The sequence below is a fragment of the Rhipicephalus microplus genome, chromosome X, assembly GCF_043290135.1.
Source record: "Rhipicephalus microplus isolate Deutch F79 chromosome X, USDA_Rmic, whole genome shotgun sequence".
Lineage (NCBI taxonomy): Eukaryota > Metazoa > Arthropoda > Arachnida > Ixodida > Ixodidae > Rhipicephalus > Rhipicephalus microplus.
Genome location: NC_134710.1, coordinates 68,517,222 through 68,543,759, shown reverse-complemented (window position 1 = coordinate 68,543,759; position 26,538 = coordinate 68,517,222). Strand labels below are relative to the sequence as shown.

The 26,538-nt window shown below is 48.3% G+C and overlaps 1 pseudogene; it reads left to right on the top strand.

The window, feature by feature from the left end:
• Positions 1 to 26,538, top strand: part of LOC119176661 (dnaJ homolog subfamily B member 1 pseudogene) — a 33,407-nt pseudogene that overhangs the window by 3,159 nt on the left and 3,710 nt on the right.

Here is a 26,538-nt window from a genome sequence, read left to right as displayed (position 1 = left end):
GTTTGGGGTCGCTTATAAAGTGTATTCACACTTAAAAAAATGCAATTATTGCAGCTTGCAGTAATCGAGATGTGGCGTAGGAGTGTGTCAGTTTTTTTATATCTTTATTCACTCTTTTAGTTTTGTGAGATGGATATAAAAATATCATCCCATGCACCGATTCTCAATATTGCTCACCGAAAACACAGGCGAAGTTTGATGGCGCACATTGACTGCTTCTGATCAACACGTCTTCGATTACCCAAGGTAGCATTGAAACGCTGATGCAGATGGAAGATCGCGAAACAAATTTTGAGAAGGCTGACAGCGGATGCCAAATATGAGGCTACATTTTGTGCTGTACATGTAAGCGCAATCTAGAACTTTTTCCTGCGCGAGTTGGTGCGTAAGTTGGCTGAACATGTTATTTGGGGCACAGAGCTTGGAACATGAAGACGGAAAAGGGAGAAAGACAGACGAGTGCCATTCGTCGTTCTTACTTTACCGTCTTCGTGTTCCAAGCTTTGCACGACAAACAGCATGTTCAGGTTAGCGTTACTTCGCCTAGGTATAGCAAGTACAGGCACGGTTGACTTGTCGTAGAGGCTGGTACAACGATGACTTCACTGTTGTAGTGACAGTTGAAGAACTGCGAATGACTGAGGTTCGATGCGTCGTTCGAAGAGTGGCGCATACGCAGTTGCCCATCGATAAGAGCCACGCAGGAACGGCATAGCCGTCTTTCAGGCCATTTCTGAAAGGACGAAAAAAAATCTGTGTTAGCGAGTCTCTAGTTGGCTAGCGTTCGACGTAGTAATGCCATTTGTCAAAACTTGTGGCGTCTTTTATAAATTTGGCTACCTGATTTATGAGCAGCTCTGCATGGGCTATGAATCCTTTTTACAGGTGCAAGTAACTTTACGTGTTCCCGTCATATTTTTTCCTGCACGTGAGATTTCGGGCTCACAGTTAGTCCATATACCACTGTTTATAAAACCCAACCGGCAAGAAGTTATAAATGCACAATATTAAATTACCTATGTACACAGAATTGAAGATGAAAGGACGCTGATGTGGTTGAGGTTTAAGTTAAGCCCGGTACATCCCACCGTCATGACCCCGCCGTCCTTCATAGCCAAGGTGTAATCGCGTGGACTCGCCATTAATTCGTCAGTCTCAAATGGAAGCCATAGCTTTGGCAAATGACCTATCCTTTTTGCTCACTTACCTGAAAGGAACGTGGTGGCCAAGTAAATGCGCTTTTTATAAAAAGGTCTGATTTATTTAAAATTAAAGCAAAGCCTCGTGCGATGGTGGGTGATGCTTTTTGCAGCTTGCCATTTATATTGTTGTGTATTTTAAAACGCAGGCAACGTTACCCTAAGTTTTTTGAGGCCAGTGTACATAGGTATACAGTAGGCCTTCAAAATGCACTAATTTGACCTTGCTTTCATAGGGTCAAGAAATGATTGACTTAATCCTCATTACGTGCAGTACAAACCACACGCAAGGATGATGACATGTTAAGGTGACCCCGCACCGCCTAAGAGATTAAAAAATAAGGGAAGAGGTAGAAAGTGAAGACAGCTTGCTTATAATATCCGGAATCTCCTAAGCGAGTTTTAATAAACGATGCAACAAGATGCCTGTATAATTCTAAACGATCAAGTATGTACTGATGTATCTATAATTACTAATTTTGCGATCTATTTTTACGCCGCATATCAATTTCGTTAATGATATTGAATACGTTTTTTAGGATTATACAAAGTTGAGCAAATCAGGCTCATTCAGTCAACAATGGTTACGGCTGCACGTGCCAATCAAGAGAAGGGGTAAGGGTAGAAGGGAAGATTGTAACAGCAGCGGGGAAGAAAGATAAATCGCGAGAAAAAGATTGAGAAGGTGCGCAAGGCCCGAAAGTACTGAAGCCTCTCTGGCCACTAAAATGTAAGGACCTCAGTAAATCCAAACGCCCCAAAGACCGTTATACTATTCCTCTAGGATTGTAACTTGTCAACAGTCGAGGTGGTCCTATGCTGGTGTGAGTGGTGGTGTGCTACAAAAAAGCGCGTTCGATTGTCACCTCGCTTCGACAAGCATCCCTGTCGGGCATTTTAACGCTAAAAAATGAGTTTCTGGAAGCTTTTAGAGAGAGAGAGAGAAACAAAAGAGGTTTCATTATCAAGGTTCCCGAAATGCATCTTACTGTCCTGCGAGTGGTTTGTCTGACTACAGGATCCTAGAAAAACAGGAAATAATATGTAGATATACAACTTGGCACGTGCGTAATATTTCCCGGCACCAAGCACAACTCGGACACAAGTCGGCAGCGTAGCCAGCCTACTCAGACCTAGCTCGTTCTCGAGAATCGCGAAAGTATTTATGCACGCATAAATGCAGGTCTAAGATTTTGATTCCTATGGCTTCTGCCACCAGGCCTGCTTCTGCAGGTAACAGGGGACTAAGCTGGACAGAACTCCTGGACTGGATGTGTCGCCACAATTACGCTACATTGAAGCAAGGAGAAGCGGGGGCTTTCGTAACTCGCGTTTCTTTTTCATTTTCGTAAGACCTTTCCTAAATTTAAGGCATCCGTGTTTAGTTCGATCATCGATTAAATTCTTGATAGAGTTGGTGAAGCGTACATTGTTGAGATTCACTAAACAAACTTCGTGCGAGAAATTGCCATGTGCTTTATACCGACGATTGTGCATGCCGAGCAGATTTTCGGTTGTCCAATAAATCCTGCTGCTGCTTTGAGATAATGCGCATCTTCCGTCAAAGAGGTTAGACATGAACGCACAGTGGTCGTGCACGCACAACTCAGCGGAACGTGGCAGTGGCCGTTATGAATCTCGCAAAGCCTTCGTGAATGTCTACGCACAGCTCGTACATCTTGCATTACGATATTGCACACCAGTGCACGGCGTCTTGCCCTTATAAGCTGTCCCTATTCTTCGGCAGTGATGCTCTTGGAGCTCTTTGCCGTATTTAGTTCTCTCAAGGTGACCTCTCAACTACATACGTGGTAGTGGCAGTGCACATGCCAGACTAGTGAAGCCTGCACTTCGGAGCACTGCGGTGAGCTTCGCAGCGGCTGTGGGAGGCACGGTAATATATGGTAGCGCAGACAAAGGACACGGACAAGAGAAGGCACATTCAAGACAAGACAGCGCTATTGAAAGTTAGCGCTTTGTTGTCTTGAATGTGCCTTTCCTTGTCCGTGTCCTTTGTCTGCGCTACCATATATTATCATCCTACCATACCAACAAGCCCATATCGCCACCCTCATTGTGGAAGGCAGGAGAGCGAACGGGGAGAGTGCGACTGCTACCGAGTTCGTTGCGGCCGTTTCCCATTCGGAGGCCGCTGCAACACCTTCGTTGGGCGTGTTCTAGAACAGGTTCATCGCTGATTAAGTTTGCCGCTAATGACTTTGTAATGGTTTCCTTCAATACGTACCTTGTGTCGGGTTGACGCTGAATCACGCAGGGCGCACCCTCAGAAGAAGCCTTCCCTTCATAACCTGCCCTGGTGCATGCCGTCACCGTTCAGAGCATACGCTGGCGCTGGCGGGCCGGGTTGCGAAGGCGTTCCGTATGCGTCTTTATTTGAATGCCCTAAATGCATCTTCGCGAAAGGGCTGTTCACAGAAGGCATGCGAGTCAATATAGGGAGAGGTCAAGCGATGCTGCGGTAAACTAGCCGGGCATAGTTTGCTCAAATGAAGAGGGTTAAAAAATTCAAAACCAATTACGATCGAACGCGATACGGCCGTGCGTCTGGCGGGCTCATTTCCTTGCGTGTTCTTGCATGCTACACAGGACGACGAGCCACCACCTGAAACTCGTAAATAGCGCAGGGTTGCTGTTGCACACTTAACCGTTTAATGTCACTCTGTCATCCCGTGGCATTAACAGTGAATTAGCGAATAACGGATTGTTATGAATTGTAGTTTTCAACTAATTGCAACTTATTATTAAAATGAGTAGCGCGTAAAACATGGAGGTGAAAGAAAAAAATGGAAATAGCACGGCACGCAATTGTATATAAGCACTGCGAGCAACCGCACAAGCGCCGCACATCTCGGGCCTTCTCACCCTTTTAAGAAGAAGCCGGCCCGGCTTTGAAAGGTCGGGTTTCTCCATTAAAAATGTGTTTTGGTTGGAGTTTTCTCATTTCTCCAGCTTTTATGTTAACCAGGCCGATCTGTGCCAAATGTCCACCTTTCATTCGTTAAATGGGTCGGTTGGTTGGTCACCTGGTGTGACCGACTGTGGGGGATCAGGCCTCAAACTAGCAGTATCTTATTTTAGAGCTAAAATTGTTATACAGTCCAAATATGTTAAGAAATGGATCGTTTTTTTATAAAGTATCTCATTGGTACGATCAAGGCAAGAAAACGTTGAAAGCTTATCACGGAATAAAGGATGAGGAGTGGGTCGAAGCGTCTGTCTGTCTGTCTGTCTGTCTGTCTGTCTGTCTGTCTGTCTGTCTGTCTGTCTCTCTCTCTCTCTCTCTCTCTCTCTCTCTATGTGTGTGTGTGTGTGTGCGTGTGTGTGTGTGTGTGTGCGTGCGTACGTGTGTGTGTGTGTGTGTGTGTGTGTGTGTGTGTGTGTGTGTGTGTGTGTGTGTGTGTGTGTGTGTGTGTGTGTGTGTGTGTGATGGACGGACGGACGGACGCTTCGCCCCACTTGTCATCAGTCAGTTCATGGATATGCTGTGAATTTCTTTACAAAAACCACTAACATCATCTAGTGATATTATATCCAAGAACGTATACACGCAGCGCCATCTAGTGAGCAATTCTTAAAGCTAACTAGAAATGGCTACTACTACAACATACTTCTACGACTAAGAGGGAACGGCCCACAACCAAGGAGCTTCGCCACTAAAATTATAACTTGTATATGGAACTAGCGCTAACATCCTATAGTTAGCACTTGTCTGCACCTCCTTCTGCCACCTTTTTCTTTAAACCCCACCCATTTTCAAGTCGTACATCTCCACCAGGCTGCCCAACTTACCGCAATTATAGGCTATTCAGGACAGATAGTAGCCACTCAAGCTGACCGGGCACATGTTCACAGCGCAATCCTCAGCGCCTCAAAATTCGCCCGTGGTAGACTTCCTCACCTCTGAATTGTGTTTCGTGCGGCAGGATGCGGACGTTATTATCACACCCGGGAGGTCTGCGTAAGTCGTATGGTTGGCTCGGCATCAAACTGACGTGCTAAAGTGGGGACAAGGACTCGGGCCAAGCTGAGCGCACGGCCACACAAAGCGCGTCCCTTCCTGCCATCTTGCCTAACACGCAGTCGACCCATTCAACAGCGGAACAGCGGCTCTGTCTGTCATAACACGGCGTTTCCCGTGTGTCTTCATAATTTTCCGCTTCCATTTACTTCCTTTCAAGTCACGTGTATCTTGTATTGAAAAGAGTACATGTCGCCGCGGCTGCGTCGCCTCCGACAACACCATGAGTATAGGAGACACAGTGCATCGCACGTGCATACATCTCTCTAGTAGTTTTTAATAATAATGATATCTAGGCTTCCACGTCCTAAAGTCATGATACGATTATGAGAGACGCTGCAGTGGGCGTCTCTGGAAGTTTTGGCCATCTGGTGTTCTTTAATGGGCACTGACATCGCAAAGTACATGGGCGTCTGGCCTCCACGGAAATGTGACCGCCGGGGCCGGTATCGAACCCATCACCTTCGAGTCAGCAGCTGAGCACCATAACCTGTGCTCCACCGTAGCGGACTTTCTCGTAGTTTTCATTCGTGTCAGCCGATTTTGCATTTCAAGCACCAGCGTTGTTAATCAGAGCAGTCTTCTTTGCCCCGCCGCGGTGGTCTACTGGCTATATATATGAGGTACTTGGCTGCTGACCCACAGGTCGCGGGTTCAAGACCCGGCTGCGGCGGCTGCATTTCCGATGGAGGCGGAAATGTTGTAGGCCCGTGTGCTCAGATTTGGGTGCACGTTCAAGAACCCCAGGTAGTCGAAATTTCCAGAGCCTTCCACTACGGCGTCTCTCATAATCATATGGTGGTTTGGAGACGTTAAACCCCACATATCAAGGATCATACTCAGGCAGTATATATGACCGAATGACACACAAACACACACATGCAAACAATCTTTCCTGCTTACTAGATGTGAAGGCCGATCAGAATTTCATCATCATTTGATATTTAGGTGGGCTCAGTGCTAAGAATCCGGAAACGGCCAGATTATAACATCAGAACTATGCCATGACTATGACATGACTTTGTCGTTTGCGATTGAATAAGAATAACCAACGAGAGATGTTCTCATGCTATAATATAATTTCATGGGGTGGCACGTGCCGTCATAATTAATTTATTCGCACCTGCCGGCTTGACATTTCAAGCACCTATACTATTTATTCAGGGTCTCTAGATGGACTTATTTAAATGTGTACAACGGTTGCCTTATGCGCCTTATAGCGAAAAAAAGTGGTTTTGGTTGGAATTGTATTAATTGGTTGGCTCGATCACAGTCAGTGAAAAAAAAAAAGATGTGCAGCCGAGAATCTTCTAGAAGTTTAAACGCTACGTGAAGCATCGCGATGACAAGCTTACGTGTTTAAATGACCAGTTGTATAAGGGGTTTACAAACTCTGCACGCATAGGAGGCTGCCATACTATACGCTGTCAGAATATGCACCCTCATAAAGGTTTCTATAATTTTCATGTGTTGACAGCTCAAGTTGTGATTTCCTGCGTACACAAAGCGTCCAGAGTTCCAATCCATACATGTCACGAAGGTCCATGGTTCCAGTCTACTCATACTTCAGAGGGGTGAAGATCGTATACCCTGCACGTCTGTGAAGCATACGCTTTGAAGGGCAAGGGTTTGGTTGCCCACACGCTCAGATGCTCGAGGCGTCGAACGACGACAGATTCTATATGTTGTGTATGTGATTAAATATTACCTATATGCCACGGATGCAGTTTTCATGCTTTCAGATGAGATCGTCGGGCTTCTATATGCATTTCTGGGTGCGTTACGTGACCAAAATCACAAGGAAGTAGCCTAATATATGCTTTGCATATAAAAAAGTATTCTATTCAATTATTAGCTTTAGCGATGATAGAAACTTTATTTTCATTTCGCATATGCCCGGGAGCAGCGCAAAGAACGTGAACAGAACGAGGGCAGATTGAAACATGGCTCAGTAATTTTACATGCTCTCACCTCGTTTTCGCAGCTTGAATAGATTTGTTATGCTTAAGGAAGTACTGAAGAGTGTTGTATTACGCTTAGGTATGTACAGTCTTACTTCTGTGCTTTCATCTATGCAGGTCGAATTTCACATTTCAAACGTCCGCGCTGTTATTGAGATCTCAATATCCGCTTGTTTTGCTGTGTATATGTGATAAGATTATGCGCCATATAGCAATACATTTAATGAATTAACAGACAAAATCAGATTATTGGGCACAGACGAAATTATATTATGTGGCCAGCGGCACCGAATTCACAACACAGGTTACCGAACGACACACAAAAAAGACCCTTTTCACTTAGTATATGTACAATTTGTTCAACATTTCATGATGATCCCATTTTGAAGCGTAAGCAGCGCTATGAACATGGACAATGTGCGAGCAAAATGAAACATTGCAGTGGTATATACGTTCTAAATTGACTGTTCTCGTCTGAATACGAATAACCGAATACAGGTAATTCAATACGCCATGCTGGGCTTATGAAAATGTGCAGTCGTCTTTCCTTAGCTCGTTCTTCCTGTTTTTGTGCTGACGTTCATATTTCTGTTTGCACAATGTACTACATACATGCCTCTCACAGGCTTCTTGCTTACGTATTACTAGCGAAGCTGCTGCCCGTGCTCTCGACATTTTCTGTGAGTGTTTAACGACGTTTGTTATCGCACTTGTCACAGTTACCCGTTACAGTAGATTACAACTTTAACTTTTGATCTGACACTCCGCATCGTCTCTCCTCAGAAGCCTCGACACTGGCACGCGTGACAAACAGCTGCGCGAAAACAGATCATCGCGAGGAGCCAACTAATAGCCCTTCCGTTGTTCTCACAAGTCGGCTGCCCTGTTCAAGTCCAAGGCCTGGTGGCGGAGCTAACGACAGCGTCTGCCTTGGTGACAGGCAGCGTTCCAGAAGGGGAACGATGTAGATCGCTCACCTGGGGGCTGACATAATCACGATCCCATTTAGCTTCGAGGGGGATTGCCCCGAGGAAGTGTGCGTTTCGTCACAAACGTGGCAAGATACGGCCGGCCTGATGATCCGGCCTTGGTTCGTCGAGCACGACACTCGGATGCCCGTACACAAATAAGAGAGAGGGAAGTACTTAAGACGCCGTCGTTGTTTTTGTTGTTGCTCTGAGACAAGGGCCATAAATATGCATCATGAAAGCGAAATAAAAGTGTGTGCGCGAGAGCGGTGACATTTGGCTGGTTTACAAAGTGGGCCCACACGTGATCGTTATCTAAACTGTTGCGATATCTTCGTGAACGAAAAAGAAAAATAATGCTCGAGTAAGTTTTTCGTTATGGGGTCCCTTACGAAAGCTGAAGGCACTGGACGAAATGAGGCACCCACATATGCCGGTTTATGGCTCAGTAGTACGTCATGCCAATCTTCTTGTTTACTCGTATTTGGCTGCGCAGAGGGCTCGAAGAATTCGAGGCCTGCCCGAAAGATAAGGGAGCATTCGGGCACTTGGTACGTGAAAAACTAATTTATATCCTATGCGTTACTTGGTATCGCGATGCTCGTGGAAAATGACTTCAAGAAACGCAAGTGTACAAGTGGCGCACCATTAAACGAGCAATTGATTGATTGATATGTGGGGTTTAACGTCCCCAAACCACTATATGATTATGAGAGACGCCGTAGTGGAGGGCTCCGGAAATTTAGACCACCTGGGGTTCTTTAACGTGCACCCAAATCTGAGCACACGGGCCTACAACATTTCCGCCTCCATCGGAAATGCAGCCACCGCAGCCGGGATTCGAACCCGCGCCCTACGGGTCAGCAGCCGAGTACCTTAGCCACTAGACCACCGCGGCGGGGCCATTAAACTAGCAAGAACTTTCAAAAAGCTTCTTCAAGCCAGGTGCGCTTTTCATTCTAACAAAATATTTGACTCACGGATGACTAAAAAATTGAGATGTAGGTGCACAATGAAAAAATTATGTTGAACCTTATTAACAAAGCACATGCATAGTATTTAATCAAGCTTACATGTATTGTATTGTGATAAATAATTTATTGATTTGTGTATATATTTCTACTGTTTCTTTAACCGCCTGGCTTGCTCTCCCCATATATATATATATATATATATATATATATATATATATATATATATATATATATATATATATATATATATATATATATATATATATATATATATATATATATATATATGAACAGACAATATCAAGGAAGGGGAAGTTGTTGGACCAAGTTGTAATGTAATTGTGAAGAAAAGTGGCTGAAACGATAACTTGCCGTGGGCGTTATTCGAAGGTCGCATGTTCAATTCCTGCCCATGGCGAATTACCTTTTCCCCCACTTTTCGTTCTTCTCATTTACATTACAAATTGGCCTAATAACTTTGCCTATACTTCCCTTGGCATTGTTGTCTGTTAGGTCTTATTAATATTGTGTCAAACATGAAAAAAAAAAAAACGAGCCAGTATACACTTCTTTCCCTATTGATTAACGAGGGTCTCGTACTGGCAGACTTGGTGCCTTTAAGTTGTATACAAGAAACTATTGGTCAGCTGCCAGCTTGTAATAAGTTCACGTGCCACGTGACGCCAAACGGGCTCATAAACAGTGTGCCACACTCACCGCCATGACTACTGGTGGCGCTGACTGACACTCCCACGTTTATATTCACATATATACCCAATTAAGTGGCTAGGGGGATAGCCGCCGTGGAAGCTCAGTGGGAGAGCATCGAACGCGTTATTCGAAGGTCGCATGTTCGGTTCCTGCCCACGGCAAGTTATCTTTTCACCCCATTATCTTTCTCCACATTTACACTACAATTGGGTCTAATAACTCTCTTAATACTTTCCTTGGCATTATTTTCTGTTAGGTCTCTATATTATTGTGTCAAACACGAAAAAAACGAGACCTTAGGCGCACACTTCTTTCCGTGTGTATATATATATATATATATATATATATATATATATATATATATATATATATATATATATATATATATATATATATATATATATATATATATATATATATATATATATATCGCGACGTAGACCTTTACACGCCTTTATTAGGCTTGGAAGACGTGGCCAAAGACCGCCACCTCCGAGGCACAGAACAGACTCAAGAGCTATATCCACTAACGATGAAAATGATTGAAACCCGCTGGAGGGAGGACGCTGCTCTACACGGGTTGCCGCTGTGTTTTCATTCGGGACGAAATAATAAATTGTGGCACGCTGGACGGCTCGGCCAACCAGAATGATACATTTTGGTTGCAATGAAGAGGCCCAGTAGGGAAAAAAATGGAGAACGCTGTATCCATCACCGCGCAAAGAGCTGCGCGGTTGTGCACGCCGCTGTTGCGGGTGGGATATTTTCCACGAGCGTGGCTGGCAGCCGCTCCCCGCGTTGTCCGAGCCTTCCGTCATCGCTGGGGAGGCGCAGCAGGCGTGCCGCAGTGGCCCCCCACAAGTGGGCTGGGATGGAAAGCATTCACTCGCACGTTACAAAGAGGCATATTCAATCAAGCCAAGCTCCGGCTCCCTTTCTAGACCAAATTGTACGTTCTCGTGCTCATAACCAATCACTGCTCCCCGATTTTTAACGAGTTTATTTGTTTGTGTGTTTGTCACAAGGCTCCACCGATGTACTCTTCCGTAGCGAGTTATGTGTATATCAATAAAGACGACGCATTTCTAGAATTCACCTGCAGTGTTGAGCTACACTCACCACACCAATCTCTTAGAAATGTTAATGGGGTACAAACTCAATGTGACACAACACACGAGAAACAAATTGCAAAAGGCACATAAAGTCTGATGGAAGAATGACACGCGCGTAGTTGGATTAGTTTAAGATCCTGTATAAAGCTATTTTACGAAGGTGTTTGCAGCTGGGGCGCTCCACGGCCCGTGGCACGCTTGTACGTGTGATACGCAACATGAAAACGCCGCTGGTCTTTTTAAGGTCAACAGACATAACTAAAGATTATATAACATTATAATCAAGTTAGCATATGTTTCATTGCAACTAATTCCGAGATTTTTTCTGTTTTTTTTCACAACTATTCTTGTTCCTTGTTTAAAAAACTCAGTTCACCTGATTATCTTTAGTGTGTATTCATTGTTTATTTCTTTGCATCGGCACGTATGGCTGCTACAATGCGTTTCTCATACAATGCGCTATTTATACCTAAAACCCCTGTCACTCATACGGATGTTGCCATGGCCGTAAAAGGTGGACGCCTAGCACGTTGTTACTTTACGCATTCAATTTTCATGCCTGTTGTATTCAATCTCGTTGTATATACAATCATATCGCTTCACTGCCGATCGGTAATGCAAATAAAAACATTTGAGAATATGTATATAGAGGCCAAGAAAGTTGTGTCACATGTCACACTGACGAAGGCTCGCTCGCCAGCCGATACATTTGTGATGATTAAAGGTGTTCCCACGTACGTCATGCTTTCTCGCTTCGTGAAAAACACCCCACACGCCACCCTATATATACTGTCGTCGTTGTCATCATCATTATCATCATCCTCATCATGATGATCAGCCGGACTACGTCCACTGCAGGAAAAAGGCTTCTGCAATGTTTTTGGCAATGCTTCTACAAGCAAACACACGCAGACCGAGTCAACTCGGTCCTGTGTTTGCTGCTGCCACTTTATACCAGCAAACTTCTTGACCTCCTATGCCCACCTCACTTTCTGTATGCGGCGGCTGCATTTCCGATGGAGGCGGAAATGTTGTAGGCCCGTGTGCTCAGATTTGGGTGCACGTTAAAGAACCACAGGTGGTCGAATTTCCGGAGCCCTCCACTACGGCGTCTCTCATAATAATTTTATGGTTTTGGTACGTTAAATACCACATATCAATCTATCAATCACTTTCTGTCTCCACCTAACCCATTTGCCTTCTCTGCAAGTCCAGTCAGTTACTCTTCATGACCAGCGGTTATCCTGCCTACGCGCTACATGCCCTGCCCATGTCCATTTCCTGTTCTGGATTTTCAAGCTTAATATCCTTAACCCCAGTTTGTTCCCTGATCCAGATTGATTATATATATATATATATATATATATATATATATATATATATATATATATATATATATATATATATATATATATATATATATATATATATATATATATATATATATATATATATATATATATATATATATATATACATTGAGTAATACTTCGATGGGCCAGTTAGTGTCTTCGTGAAGGTGTGGGATTATGGCACAACGGGAACGTTGTCAACAAGGATAAATATATTTATTTCTCAACAGTTTCGGGAGGGGTCCTCCCTTCGTCAGGGTATGAGTTATACTAATATAGACATTCAAAGTTCGTTGCTGCCACGTCCCTCTCGCCTCTAAAGATGTTTGCGAGAGTGACACAAAACTAAAGAAACAAACAAACAAAAACAAAACACTGAACGCTGAGCAATATATATATATATATATATATATATATAAGTCAAGTAGATCCTCCAAGAGAACGGTAACAACGGAAGTGTTTAATTCGACAGTTTCGGCCAGAGTCTGGCCTTCATCAGGAGTCTGACTCCTGATGAAGGCCAGACTCTGGCCGAAACTGTCGAATTAAACACTTCCGTTGTTACCGTTCTCTTGGAGGATCTACTTGACTTATTGCAACGCTACGGCCATTTTCGCCACCATGCCTGCCTATATATATATATATATATATATATATATATATATATATATATATATATATATATATATATATATAAGGGTAAAAAGAGTATAACTAAGGGCTCGCTTTTCCGTGTTTTGACACATAATAATCAGATCTAACAGACAGCAATGCCAACGCGTTATTCGAAAGTCGTAGGTTCGATTCCTGCTCACGGCTGGTTATTTTTTCACCCACTTTTCTTTCTTCTTATTTACATTCCATTGGTTCTAATATCTTCCCCTGTAGATTCATTGGCATTGCTGTCTGTTAGATCTCATTAATATTGTGTCAAAACACGGAAAAGCGAGCCCTTAGGTATACTTTTCTTTCCCTTATTCATTGACGAGGGTCTCGTACTGGCAGACTTGGTGTCATTGGGTTGTATACGAGGAACTATTGGTCAGCTGCCAGCTCGTAATAAGTTTACGTGCTACGTGACGCCATACATGCGCATAAAAGAGTGTTTCACACTCGTCGCTTGGCTTATCGATGGCGCTGACTGACACTGCTACTTCTATATTCACATATAAACCCCAAAAAGTGGATTGAGGGAAGGCCGCTGTGATAGCCCAGTGGTTAGAGCATCGAACGCGTTATCCGAAGGTCGTAGGTTCGATTCATGCTCACGGCTGGTTAATTTTTCACCCACTTTTCTTTTTATTTACATTCCATTGGTTATAATATCTTCCCCTGTACATTCCTTGGCATTGTTGTCTGTTAGATATCATTTATATTGTCACGTGCGTCCCGCGAAAAAGACGAAGGCGACAGCGCATACGCGCATCTGCACGCTTTTACGCAGAACGCAACAACGAGAAAGATGAGGAACTCTCTCTCACGCGGTTAACAAAAAGAGCGACCCGCTGCTGTTTTCTCAGCGTCTTCGAGTACGACCTCTCTCGACGTCGCGACACTGGTGGAGGTGCTGGGGCCTGCAACCTGGAGCAAGAAAGCGTTGTTCGGGACCGTACACCCAGCCCGGAGCCTCAACGTCTTGTTGCGACTCCAGTACACCGATTCAGCCGGCGCCTATTAGGCCTAAGCCCAGAACTCTTGACGGCATCTCCTGTTACCAACATGGCGGCCCCTTCAGCGTCTGCGAATCTTCCCCCGGCCCCGGCCCAGACGACTCACCCTTACCAGGTAACTTTTGAGACTCCTCGTGTTCCCGAAGTCTTCCGTGGAGAACCGTATGAAGATGTCGAGGACTGGCTCGACCAGTTCGAGCGGACCGCTGTGGTGAATCGTTGGAGCGTGCAAGAAAAACTTGGCCGTGCCTACTTCGCAATGGAAAATAGCGCTCGCACATGGTACGAGAACAGGGAGCCTACTTTCCAAACCTGGGACAATTTCCGCCAAAAGCTTCTCGAGACGTTCCTGAGTGCGGACCGACGGGATCTCGCACAACAGATGATCGAAGCCCGCATGCAAAAGCCGAACGAAAGCGTGGCCATGTTCGCTGAGGATATGGCCCGCCTATTTCGCCGCGCTGACCCTGACATGCCCGAGGTAAGGAAAGTTCGTCATCTGATGCGGGGAGTTGAGGAACCGCTTTTCGCCGGCCTTGTACGAAATCCGCCAACAACAGTGAATGAATTCATCAAAGAGGCGACTGTCATTGAGTGGGCGCTCCGGCAACGATGCCGCCACTTTGACCGCCTGCCCGACCAAACGCCTGTTGGTGCCGCCGCTCAAAACGCTGCCGTTTCTGAAAACTCTTTACGGCAAATGATTCGACAAATCCTGCGGGAAGAGCTGCGGGCCCTCGGCCTTCCGTCTACCGATCCCCCAGTTGCTTCTGTTGCAGAAATCGTGCGCCAGGAACTACGGCAAGCCTTTCCATCACCGGCGCCACCACCCGAACCACGTCCACTGACCTATGCTGGTGCCGTCCGCTGTCATCCGCCTGCCCCAGAAGAAGCACCCTCTCAGCCGCGGCCCGTTACCTTGCCGTGGTGGCAGCGTGAACCTGTGCGGCGACCACCAGTACGTCGGACCGACTTGTGGCGCACTGCCGACCGTCGACCCCTTTGTTTCTACTGCGGCGAACCAGGCCACATCTCGCGCTACTGCCGTCATCGAGAAACCCGGTTTGGAAACTTTTCTCGGCCCGCTTCTTTTTATTCCGAAGACCCTCGTGACCATGGTGCTGATCACCTACCGACCAACCAAGCGTCTTCCCCAAGTCGTCGCTGGCGGTCTCCCTCACCTGCACGAGGTCAGAATTCCCCGAATCGCCAAAGATACGCGGACGCCATCAGAAACCGCTCCCCAAGCCCTTGCCAGGGAAACTAACTGCCGCGACCTCCGGGGGCAAGGTTGCCAATTGCCGAGATGCCAAAAAGACCCCCTTGCCTCTACACAAAGACGACTTGACGACGGTGATGACGAAGACGACAACAACCACGAGTACTACTGCCAATGAATTCGTACTTGCCGACCTCAGCGTTATTATAGACGGACACCACGTAACAGCACTGGTTGACACTGGTGCTGACTTCTCTATTATGCGACAAGAGCTCGCCGACCGCCTTAAGAAGGTTAAGACGCCGTGGAGTGGGCCGAGTATAAGAAATGCTGGTGGGCAGCTAATGACGCCAACTGGTAAATGCACCACTCGGCTCGTAATCGATGATTCGAACTTCGTCGCCACTTCTGTCATTTTACCGGACTGTTGTAAAGAGCTGATTTTGGGTATGGAATTTCTGCGAGAGTACGGTGCTATCATCAACATCCCAGAACGTATCGTCACCTTTTCCGCCCATCCTTACGTCGACGCCACTACTGAAGAACAACTGCAACGTTTACGTGTAGCCGATGATGTGATGCTCCTGCCGAGATCTTGCTGCCTTGTGTCGGTGTTGTGTGAACGGCCGTGCCGTAATGAGGTGATAGCGGAGCGAATTGACACGCTATTGCTTACGCGAGGTGTTTCAATAGCGAGAGGCATTCTGGCACTAATTGATGGGCGGGCAGAAGTCCTCATCACCAACTTCAGCAACGAGCGTCGTCACATCCAGAAGGGCACCGCGATTGCCTACTACGACGACGTGGACCAAGCCAGAGATTGCTTCGCTTTGCAACCGGACGAGGCGACCATCCCAGCCTCGACACCTTTGTCTGTCAACATTTGCTCAACCTTGTCAGCCTCGGAAAAACAGCGCCTACTAGAGCTGATACACCAGTTCAAAAATTGTTTTTCGTGCACGTCGAAAGTTAAGCAAACACCACTGACCCGGCACCGAATCATCATTGAAGAAAATACGAGACCGATCCGTCAAAACCCATACCGTGTTGCTCCGAAAGAACGTGAGGAGATCCAAAAGCAAGTTCAGAAGATGCTCCAAGATGACGTAATACAGCCTTCCAAGAGTCCCTGGGCATCCCCCGTGGTATTGGTTAAAAAGAAAGATGGCAGCTTGCGTTTCTGTATAGATTACCGCAAGTTAAACCAAGTAACGAAGAAAGACGTCTACCCACTGCCACGTATAGATGACTCTCTTGATCGGCTGCGGCATGCACGCTATTTCTCATCGATGGACCTGCGAAGTGGCTATTGGCAAATAGAGGTCGACGAGAGAGACCGTGAGAAAACTGCTTTCGTGACGCCCGACGGTCTTTATGAATTTAAAGTGCTTCCATTCGGGTTATGCTCAGCGCCAGCCACTTTTCTGCGTTTAATGGACACTGTGCTGTCAGGACTTAAGTGGCAGACATGCTTGGTTTATCTAGACGACGTTGTCGTCTTCTCAGCTACATTCGAGGAACACCTAAGTCGATTATTCGCAGTTCTACAAGCTATAAGTTCGGCTGGCCTGACTTTAAAGCCAGAGAAGTGCCATTTCGGTTTCAACGAACTTTGCTTTTTAGGCCACGTGGTCAGCCACGAAGGTGTTCTACCTGACCCGGGCAAAATCGACGCTGTCGCAAAGTTTCCCGCACCGCACGACAAAAGAGCAGTGAGACGCTTCTTAGGCCTCTGCGCTTATTACCGAAGATTCATCGCCAACTTTTCGTCTATTGCGGCGCCTCTGACGTGGCTGACACGAGAGGATGTCCCCTTTCTTTGGAGCGAAAAGGAACAAACAGCGTTCAATGAATTACGCCAACGCCTCCAAACACCTCCGGTTCTGGCGTACTTTGACCAGGAAGCGCCAACAGCACTTCACACCGACGCAAGCAATGTAGGCCTGGGCGCCGTACTGATACAATGGCAAGATAACTCCGAGAAAGTGATAGCCTATGCCAGCAGAGCTCTCTCTCGCACGGAAGAGAACTACTCGACTACCGAGAAAGAGTGCCTCGCCGTGGTTGGGGCGGTTCTCAAATTTCGACCGTATCTGTACGGCCGCTCATTCAAGGTCGTCAGTGATCACCACTCGCTTTGCTGGCTCACTAACTTGAAAGACCCATCCAGCCGTTTAGCACGCTGGAGCCTTCGGCTTCAGGAATTTGATATGACCATTATTTATAAATCAGGGAAGAAGCACACCGACGCAGACTGTCTCTCGCGGTCACCCGTTGAGCCTGCCGCTATTAATGACGAGTCTATGGACGCCGCATTCTTGGGAGTCATCAACGCGGCCACTATCTCACAAGAGCAGCGCCGTGACCCTGACCTGCTTTCGCTTATCGATTTCTTAGAAGGACGACGGGAAGACGTGCCGCGTATTTTTGCGAGAGGAGTGCCATCTTTTTGTTTAAGGAACAACGTCCTATACAAGAAAAACTTTTCTCCCACCGGCAGCCCATACTTGCTCGTCGTCCCTGCATCACTGCGAAAAGAAATCCTGGAAGCCTGCCATGATGAAGTCACCTCTGGTCATCTCGGTTACACTCGAACATTGTCCCGTCTGCAAAACAGTTACTACTGGCCTAACCTACCTGCTGCTGTGAAACATCACGTCCAAACATGTGCCGACTGTCAAAGACGCAAAGCACCACCCGGCAGGCCGGCAGCCAGCAGGCTTATTACATTCCGTTCAAGTACCAGCAAAGCCATTCGCCCAAATCGGAATGGATTTCCTGGGCCCATTCCCAACTTCTACCACAGGGAACAGATGGATCATTGTCGCCACTGATTACTTGTCTCGCTACGCAGAAACTAAAGCCATGCCGAGGTCCACAGCAGCAGAAGCGGCTCATTTCTTCATAGAAAACGTCATCCTTTGGCATGGTGCTCCAACAGTTCTGATCACGGATAGAGGAACTGTGTTCGTGGCAGAACTTTTGGAGTCGGTTCTCAGGCTCAGTGGTACAGCTCACCGGAGAACAACGGCGTACCACCCACAAACAAACGGACTAACAGAGCGGCTTAATAAGACCCTTGCAGACATGCTCTGCATGTATGTCGACACAGAACACAATAACTGGGACGAAATCTTGCCTTATGTGACCTTCGCCTATAATACTGCCCGACAGGAAACTACCGGAATGACGCCGTTTAGTTTAATACACGGGCGCGAAGTCACTACAACGTTGGACGCTATGCTGCCGCACGAGTGTGACGACACTCACGCTGACGCCGAAGAATTTGGTCAGCGTGCCGAAGAAGCCCGACAGCTAACCCGCGTGCGTATTTGTCACCAGCAACACAAAGATGCGAAACGGTACGACCTACGACATAAATTGGTAACCTACAAACCAGGCGACAAGGTATGGGTCTGCATCGCAATACGTAGACGCGGACTTTCAGAAAAGCTATTACGACGATACTTTGGCCCATATCGAGTCACCCGGCGATTGAACGACATCAACTACGAAGTTATTCCCGACGGCAATTGCAGTTCCAGTCGCCGAAACTGCTCACCCGAAATCGTGCATGTCATCCGGATGAAACCCTACTTGTCCAGCTAACTCTCGTTTGTCCTGTGCGTGCCGGTGCATATGTGCGTTTTTATAAGTAGAGTGCCTTGGCTGCGCATCGGGACGATGCCATTTTTGGAGGGAGGCAAATGTCACGTGCGTCCCGCGAAAAAGACGAAGGCGACAGCGCATACGCGCATCTGCACGCTTTTATGCAGAACGCAACAACGAGAAAGATGAGGAACTCTCCCTCACGCGGTTAACAAAAAGACCGACCCGCTGCTGTTCTCTCAGCGTCTTCGAGTACGACCTCTCTCTTGACGTCGCGACAATATATATATATATATATATATATATATATATATATATATATATATATATATATAGTCACGTGATTTATTCACGTACAAACATACTGCAAGGCCGAAGAACGTCGGCAGGCTTCAAATCCAAGCAAGCGAGAGCTCGGCTCCCATGTGTATAACATCGACGCGCTGTGGCTTGCCTTCCTGCCTGCTTTGTCATCGTCTCGCATTGTTCACTACATTGGCCCCCGGTGAAGAGCGTAGCCATCCTGGCGACTTAAGACGTAGTCAGTATAGCGGGGTCGTAATAGGGCTTGACGCGACTCACATGACAATTTCTCTACTCTGACGATGTAAGTCATCAGACAGCGTCAAAGGCTGAATCTCATAACTGACTGGTGACGTGCGGGCGAGAATGCGGTAGGGCCCATGGATGCTATCTGGCCAGTAATTTCGACGAAAAACCAGGAGTACTCGATGGAATCGAGAGACAAACGAGGGCACCATGTGAGAAAGTAGGGAGAAGTCGATCAGTGTCATGCCTTACCTTCTGGTGTCCTTGGGCCTCGGTTGTCAGTGAACGGGTCCAATTGTCTGCAATCTTTGGCGTACCTGGCAGCAGAAAAAAATAACAGCATAACGACGGAGTGAATGGTGATTAATGGGGCGAAGCGTTCGTCAGTCCGTCCGTGGTTCCGTCCGTCCATGTGTCCGTCCATCCGTGTGACTGCCGGTGCGTCCGTCCGTCCATTCGTTCATCTGTTTGTCTGTCCGCCCGCCCCTCGGCCTGTCTGTCCATCCGTGCGTCCGTCAGTCAGTCCGTCCGTCCATCTGTATGTCCATTCGTCCATCCGTCTATCTAGTGAACACTCCCAGTACCGCTGTCTCACATCGTTTCTTCATGTATTCATCATATACAAGTACCGCCATCCAGCGGACATTCTAATGACCGCTCTCTCGGGTATGTGCCACCGGTGGTTACATACGACAACGGGACGCACAAGCCACGCCATAAGGAGCTACGCCCCTAAAATTGCAGTGTAGTTAGATATGTCAGGCATGTAGGGGAGGATGGTGTCTACCGTGCATAATGGTTCGCGTCCGTAGAAGAGAAAGGAATGGGATAAATCTGTGGTCGCATGCGTAGCGGTGTTATGCGGATACGTGACGAATGCAAGGACGGTGTCCCAATCAGTCTAGTCTGAAGCGTTGTACATTGTCAACATATCACAGAGAGTGCGATTAAATCGTTCTGTGAGGCCATTCATCTGTGGATGATATGCTGTCGTCATACGATGAGCGATGCTGCACTGAACGAGCAAGGCTGGAATGGCGTCAGACAGGAAAATATGCCATATGTGGCTGAAAAGTTCGCGGGAACTACCGTGGCGAAAAAAAAAAGTTGCGCAAGATGAAAAACGCTACTTCTTTTGCGGTTCTGCCGTCTCCGCGTAGCGCGGGAGGTGGTCCATGCCGACAATTATCCACCTATTTCCAGAAGATGACGAGGGGAGTGGTCCGTATAAGCCGATACCGACGTGGTCAATTGGACGTGCCGGACAACGCAGACGATGAAGTGTACCGGCAGGGCATTGGGGTGGAGCTTTACGTCGCTGACATGCAGTCTACAAGCACGTACGTACTTGCAAACAAATGTGTACATTCCGCGTCAGTATATAGTACCGCTGACGCAGACGGTTGCAAGTTTTGAGAACGCCGGCGTCAGCACTTTGTGGGTCGCTTGCAAAGCAGTACAGATTTCCGACCCTCACACGTATAATTCTGCCCATAGAGGAGGTCGTCTTGAATAGCGGAATGTGTGGCCTGACGGCGGACAGTTCTTGAGACAGAATGAGCTAGCGTAGCAGTCGGAAAGTCGAGGAGTTGGGAAATCCACGGATCTTTGCGTTGCTCTGATGTCATGTCTGCGAAATCAATTGGTGTAATTAGAGCTGGAGATGGCAACGAGGAAGTTGGGTCAGCCGGCAGTGGTGAGCGGGATAGTGCATCAGCGTCCGAGTGCAAGCAGCCGGATCGGTATACAACGCAAATGTCGTATTCCTGTAGGCGAAGAGCCCAACAACCGAGGCGTCCCGATGGATCTTGAGTGGTGATAGCCAACATAAAGCGTGGTGGTCTGTGAGGACTTCGAAAGGACGGCCGTAAATATATGAGCGGAACTTCACCAAAGACCAGGTAATTGCGAGGCACTCTTTCTGGGTAACGGAATAATTATACACGCGTTTTTTTTTTACGGTTTGACTCGCGTAAGCGACCACGAATTCCTCGTATTCTGGTTTTCGTTGAGCCAGAACTTCTCCAAGACCAACATCGCTGGCGAATCTCCGTATGCGCATCAGAGTTCAAATGACGTAGTATTGGAGGCGATGTTAATAAGCGCCGTATCGCGATAAATAATTTATAGCGCGACAAACTTCAAAGCGTTTTTTTATGGAACTTTTTCGGATATTCTACCCCGGCGCGGAGTTTTCGAGGGTCCGGGAGAACATCCTCTTTGCAGAAGACGTGGCCCTTTGTAGGGAGCTCGCGTCTGGCAAAACGACACTTCTTGATGCTAAGTTGAAGGCCAGATGGACTGAGACACGAGAGAATAGCACGAAAACGAAAAAGGTTAGTCGGAAAGTCACAAGAAAAAACGACGATGTCGTCAAGATATAGCATAGGCAGGTGTTCCACTTGTAGCCACGAAAGATGGTGCCCATCATCCGTTCAAAAGTAGCTGGTGCGTTGCAGAGTTCGAATGGCATGGCGTTAAACTCGTACAGCCCATCAGGTGGGACGAATGCAGTCTTCGATTGGTCAGAGTCAGCCATTGGAACTTGCATATAACCCGAGCGTAAATCTAAAGATGAGAAATATTCGGCTCCTTGCAAGCAATCGAGGGCATCATCGATGCGTGGCAATGGGTATACATCCTTCTAAGTTATCCTATCGAGCCGGCAATAGTAGACACAGAATCCGATAGACCTACTTTTTTTTTGCACACAAGCACAACAGGGGATGACCAGAGGCTCTGCGACGGCTGGATGACACCACGCTTGAGCATATCATCGACTTGTTCATTGATGATGCGCTGCTCTTCCACTGAAACTCGACATGGGCGTTGTCGTAAAGGACCATGAGAACCGGTGTCAATATTGTCACGAGGTTGTGAAACACGCAGCACTTGAGAGGAAGCACGCAGGAGTCAGGGCGGTGTCAGGCGAACTGTTTATTGGGCGAACTTGTGCCCAGCAAAACGGGGCCAAACACAACTCATGGCAACAGCGGCGTGAACAGTCGTCGGCCGACGGAAAAAAAAAGAAAAGACCCCCAGTGGCGCACTGCGCCGGCTTTTTATACACGCGTCGTAACGCGTTCCAAAGTGGCATACAAGATAAACGCGGCCTGCGTTGCGCTTAACAGAAAGTGATAGCGTCTTCCTTCGCAAACGAAAAGAACCGCACGTGTCAGTTTTTTATACACGCGTCGTAACGCGTTCCAGAGTGGCATACAAGATAAACGCGGCCTGCGTTGCGCTTAACAGAAAGTGATAGCGTCTTCCTTCGTAAACCAAAAGAACCGCACGTGTCACTACCCCCCTCTGAAAAAGCATCGTCCCGATGCTAAAGACAGAACATAAGAGAGAGTACATGCAATAAATTACATTAACAATGCGTCACAGCTAATCAGCGCGCGTAATCAGGTTTAAGTCGCACCACGTGTACGACTTCGGGTCGTGCACGGCGTCGTTGGGATGACGTTAAGCCATCGGGCACGACCTCATAGTCCAGTTCACCACGACGTCGGACTACCTTGTAGGGTCCAAAGTAGCGTCGCAGGAGCTTCTCAGACAATCCCCGTCGTCGTATCGGCGTCCAGACCCAGACAAGGTCACCTGGTTGGTATTCGGTGTGGTGTCGTCGAAGGTTGTAGTGGCGCCTGTCGACCGTCTGTTGGCTCTTGATACGCAGGCGGGCTAGCTGTCGAGCTTCTTCAGCGCGATCCAGGTAGCTGGCGACGTCGAGGTCTTCTTCGTCGGTGCCGACCGGTAGCATGGCGTCAAGCGTCGTTGTTGGGCTCCGTCCGTAGACGAGCTTGTATGGAGCAAACTGCGTCGTTTCCTGCACGGCCGTGTTGTACGCGAAGGTTACATACGGGAGTATGGCGTCCCACGTCTTGTGCTCGACGTCCACGTACATGGCCAGCATGTCGGCGATGGTCTTATTTAGACGCTCGGTGAGGCCATTCGTCTGTGGGTGGTACGCGGTGGTTCGGCGGTGGCTTGTCTGACAGTACCTCAAGATCGCTTGCGTTAGGTCAGCCGTAAAGGCCGTACCTCTGTCGGTGATGAGGACCTCGGGGGCTCCGTGGCGAAGGACGATGTTCTCAATGAAGAACATGGCGACCTCGGCGGCAGTGCCCTTGGGCAAGGCCCTTGTTTCGGCATAGCGGGTGAGGTAGTCAGTCGCTACGACAATCCATTTGTTGCCAGAAGTTGACGTCGGGAACGGACCCAGTAAGTCCATGCCGATTTGTTGGAATGGCCGTTGAGGTGGTTCGACGGGTTGCAGAAGTCCGGCTGGCCTAGTTGTCGGCGTCTTGCGTCGCTGACAGTCTCTGCATGTTTTTACGTAGTGGGCGACGTCGGCAGCGAGGCGAGGCCAATAGTACTTCTCTTGTATTCGTGACAGTGTGCGGGAAACACCAAGATGTCCGGCTGTCGGGTCGTCGTGTAATGCTTCCAGAACCTCTGAACGTAACGCTGAAGGTACCACGAGGAGGTGGTCGGCGCGGAGCGGCGAGAAGTTTTTCTTCAGGAGGACGTTGTTTCGCAGGAAAAACGAAGCCAGTCCTCGGCGGAATACTTTCGGCACGTCAGCGGTCTTGCCTTGCAGGTAGTCTATGAGGATCTTGAGCTCCGGGTCAGCTCGTTGGCGTTCCGCGTAGTCGTCGGTACTTATGGGTCCCAGGAAAGAGTCGTCGTCCTGGTCATCCTGGGGCGGCGGATCGACAGGGGCGCGAGACAAGCAGTCGGCGTCGGAGTGCTTTCGTCCGCTCTTGTAGACGACGGTGATGTCAAATTCTTGTAGTCTGAGACTCCACCGTGCGAGGCGCCCTGATGGATCCTTCAAGTTAGCTAGCCAACACAAGGCGTGGTGGTCACTCACGACTTTGAAAGGCCTGCCGTACAGGTAGGGGCGGAACTTTGATGTAGCCCAGATGATGGCAAGGCATTCCTTTTCTGTCGTGGAATAATTGGCTTCTGCCTTCGAAAGTGACCGGCTAGCGTAACTGATGACCCTTTCAAGTCCGTCGGTCCTCTGCACGATCACGGCGGCGAGCCCTGTGCTGCTTGCGTCCGTGTGAATTTCGGTGTCAGCTTCTTCGTCGAAGTGCGCCAGTATTGGCGGCGTTTGCAGGCGTCGTTTTAATTCTTGAAATGCCTCGACTTGCGGCGTTTCCCATTTGAAGTCGACGTCGGCCTTCGTGAGGTACGTCAGTGGCTCGGCGATCCGCGAAAAGTTCTTCACGAAGCGCCTGTAATAAGCGCAGAGGCCAAGAAATCGGCGTACTGCTTTCTTGTCGGTGGGTGCAGGAAAGTCGGCTATCGCAGCTGTTTTATGTGGATCAGGGAGCACTCCCGACTTGCTGATAACGTGGCCAAGGAACAATAGTTCCTCGTAGGCGAAGCGGCACTTTTCTGGCTTCAGGGTAAGTCCCGAGGCTTTGATTACCCGAAGAACAGCTTCAAGGCGCCGGAGGTGCTCGTCGAAGTTGGAAGAAAATACGACTACGTCGTCCAAGTAGACGAGGCAAGTCTGCCACTTCAAGCCTGCGAGTACTGTGTCCATAACCCGTTGGAACGTCGCAGGCGCCGAGCAAAGACCAAAGGGCATGACCTTAAACTCGAATAGGCCGTCTGGTGTTATGAAGGCAGTCTTCTCTCGGTCTCTCTCGTCTACTTCGATTTGCCAGTAGCCGGTTTTGAGATCCATCGACGAAAAATACTTGGCGTTGTAGAGTCTGTCCAGAGCATCGTCTATCCGTGGGAGGGGATACACGTCTTTTTTCGTTATGTTGTTCAGGCGACGATAATCGACGCAAAAACGTAGGGTTCCGTCCTTCTTCTTCACCAACACCACGGGTGATGCCCACGGAGTCGTAGACGGCTGAATGATGTCGTCACGCAGCATTTCGTCGACTTGTTGCTTGATGGCCTCGCGTTCCCGTGCAGAAACTCGGTAGGGGCTCTGACGGAGCGGACGGGCATATTCGTCGGTTATGACGCGATGTTTCGCGAGAGGGGTCTGACGAAGCCTCGACGACGACGAGAAGCAGTCCTTGTATTGGTGGAGTAAGGCCTGGAGCTCCTTTTGTTGCTGCCTGGAAAGGCTTTGATTGACGTCGAAGGCGGGCGCAGACACTGCTGTCGACGTTGCGGCTCCCTGAGAATCAGTGAGGGCGAAGGCATTGCTCGCTTCCACAAATTCGCTTAGATGTGCTACCGTCGTGCCCCTATTTAAGTGCCTATATTCGTTGCTGAAGTTCGTCACCATTACCTTGGCTTCGCCGTTATGAAGCTTGGCTATGCCTCTTGCGACGCACATCTGACGGTTTAGGAGCAGGTGCTGGTCGCCTTCGATGACACCTTGTAAGTTGGTAGACGCTTTGGTGCCGACGGAAATGATGACGCTCGACAGTGGCGGGATGGTTACCTGCTCTTCTGTCACATTCAAGGCATTGTGAGCGACGTTGCAGTCTGACGCCGTTGCATTATCCGTGGACAGCGTGATTGACCTGGATCTTAGGTCAATTACTGCGCCTTGCTGGTCCAGGAAATCCATGCCTAAAATGACGTCTCGCGAGCATTGCTGCAGGACCACAAAATTCACAGAATACGTCTGGCTGTGAATCGTGACTCTTGCCGTGCAGGTTCCAGTCGGTGTTATAAGGTGGCCCCCTGCTGTTCGGATATCCGGTCCTTCCCATGCAGTCTTTACCTTCTTGAGCTTAGCGGCGAAGAGACCACTGATGATAGAGTAGTCGGCACCGGTATCAACTAGGGCGGTGACGCTGTGGCCGTCGATGATCACGTCGAGGTCGGTGGTTCGTCGTCTGGCGTTCCGGTTAGGTCGGGGCGTCGGATCACGGCTGCGTCGGCTTGGTCCGGCGCTGCTATGTCGCGTAGGCGGCGAGGCTTTGTCGTAAAGACTCTGCTCAGGCGGCGTACTGCGACTACGTCGGGAAAGTTCGTGCGTCGTGGTCGTCGTCATCGGCAGCGGCGGCGGCGGCGGAGGAGGATCTTCGGCATTGCGTCGTGCAGCAACCGCACCTCCATCGGTTGCTGCCTTTAGTTTCCCGGGTAAGGGTTTGGGGATCGGCCCCGGTTAGGGCCGGTGTACTGGCGGCGATCCGGGGAGACGTAGCGGCCAGGCGAAGGCGAACGGGATGGTCGTCGTTGTTGCC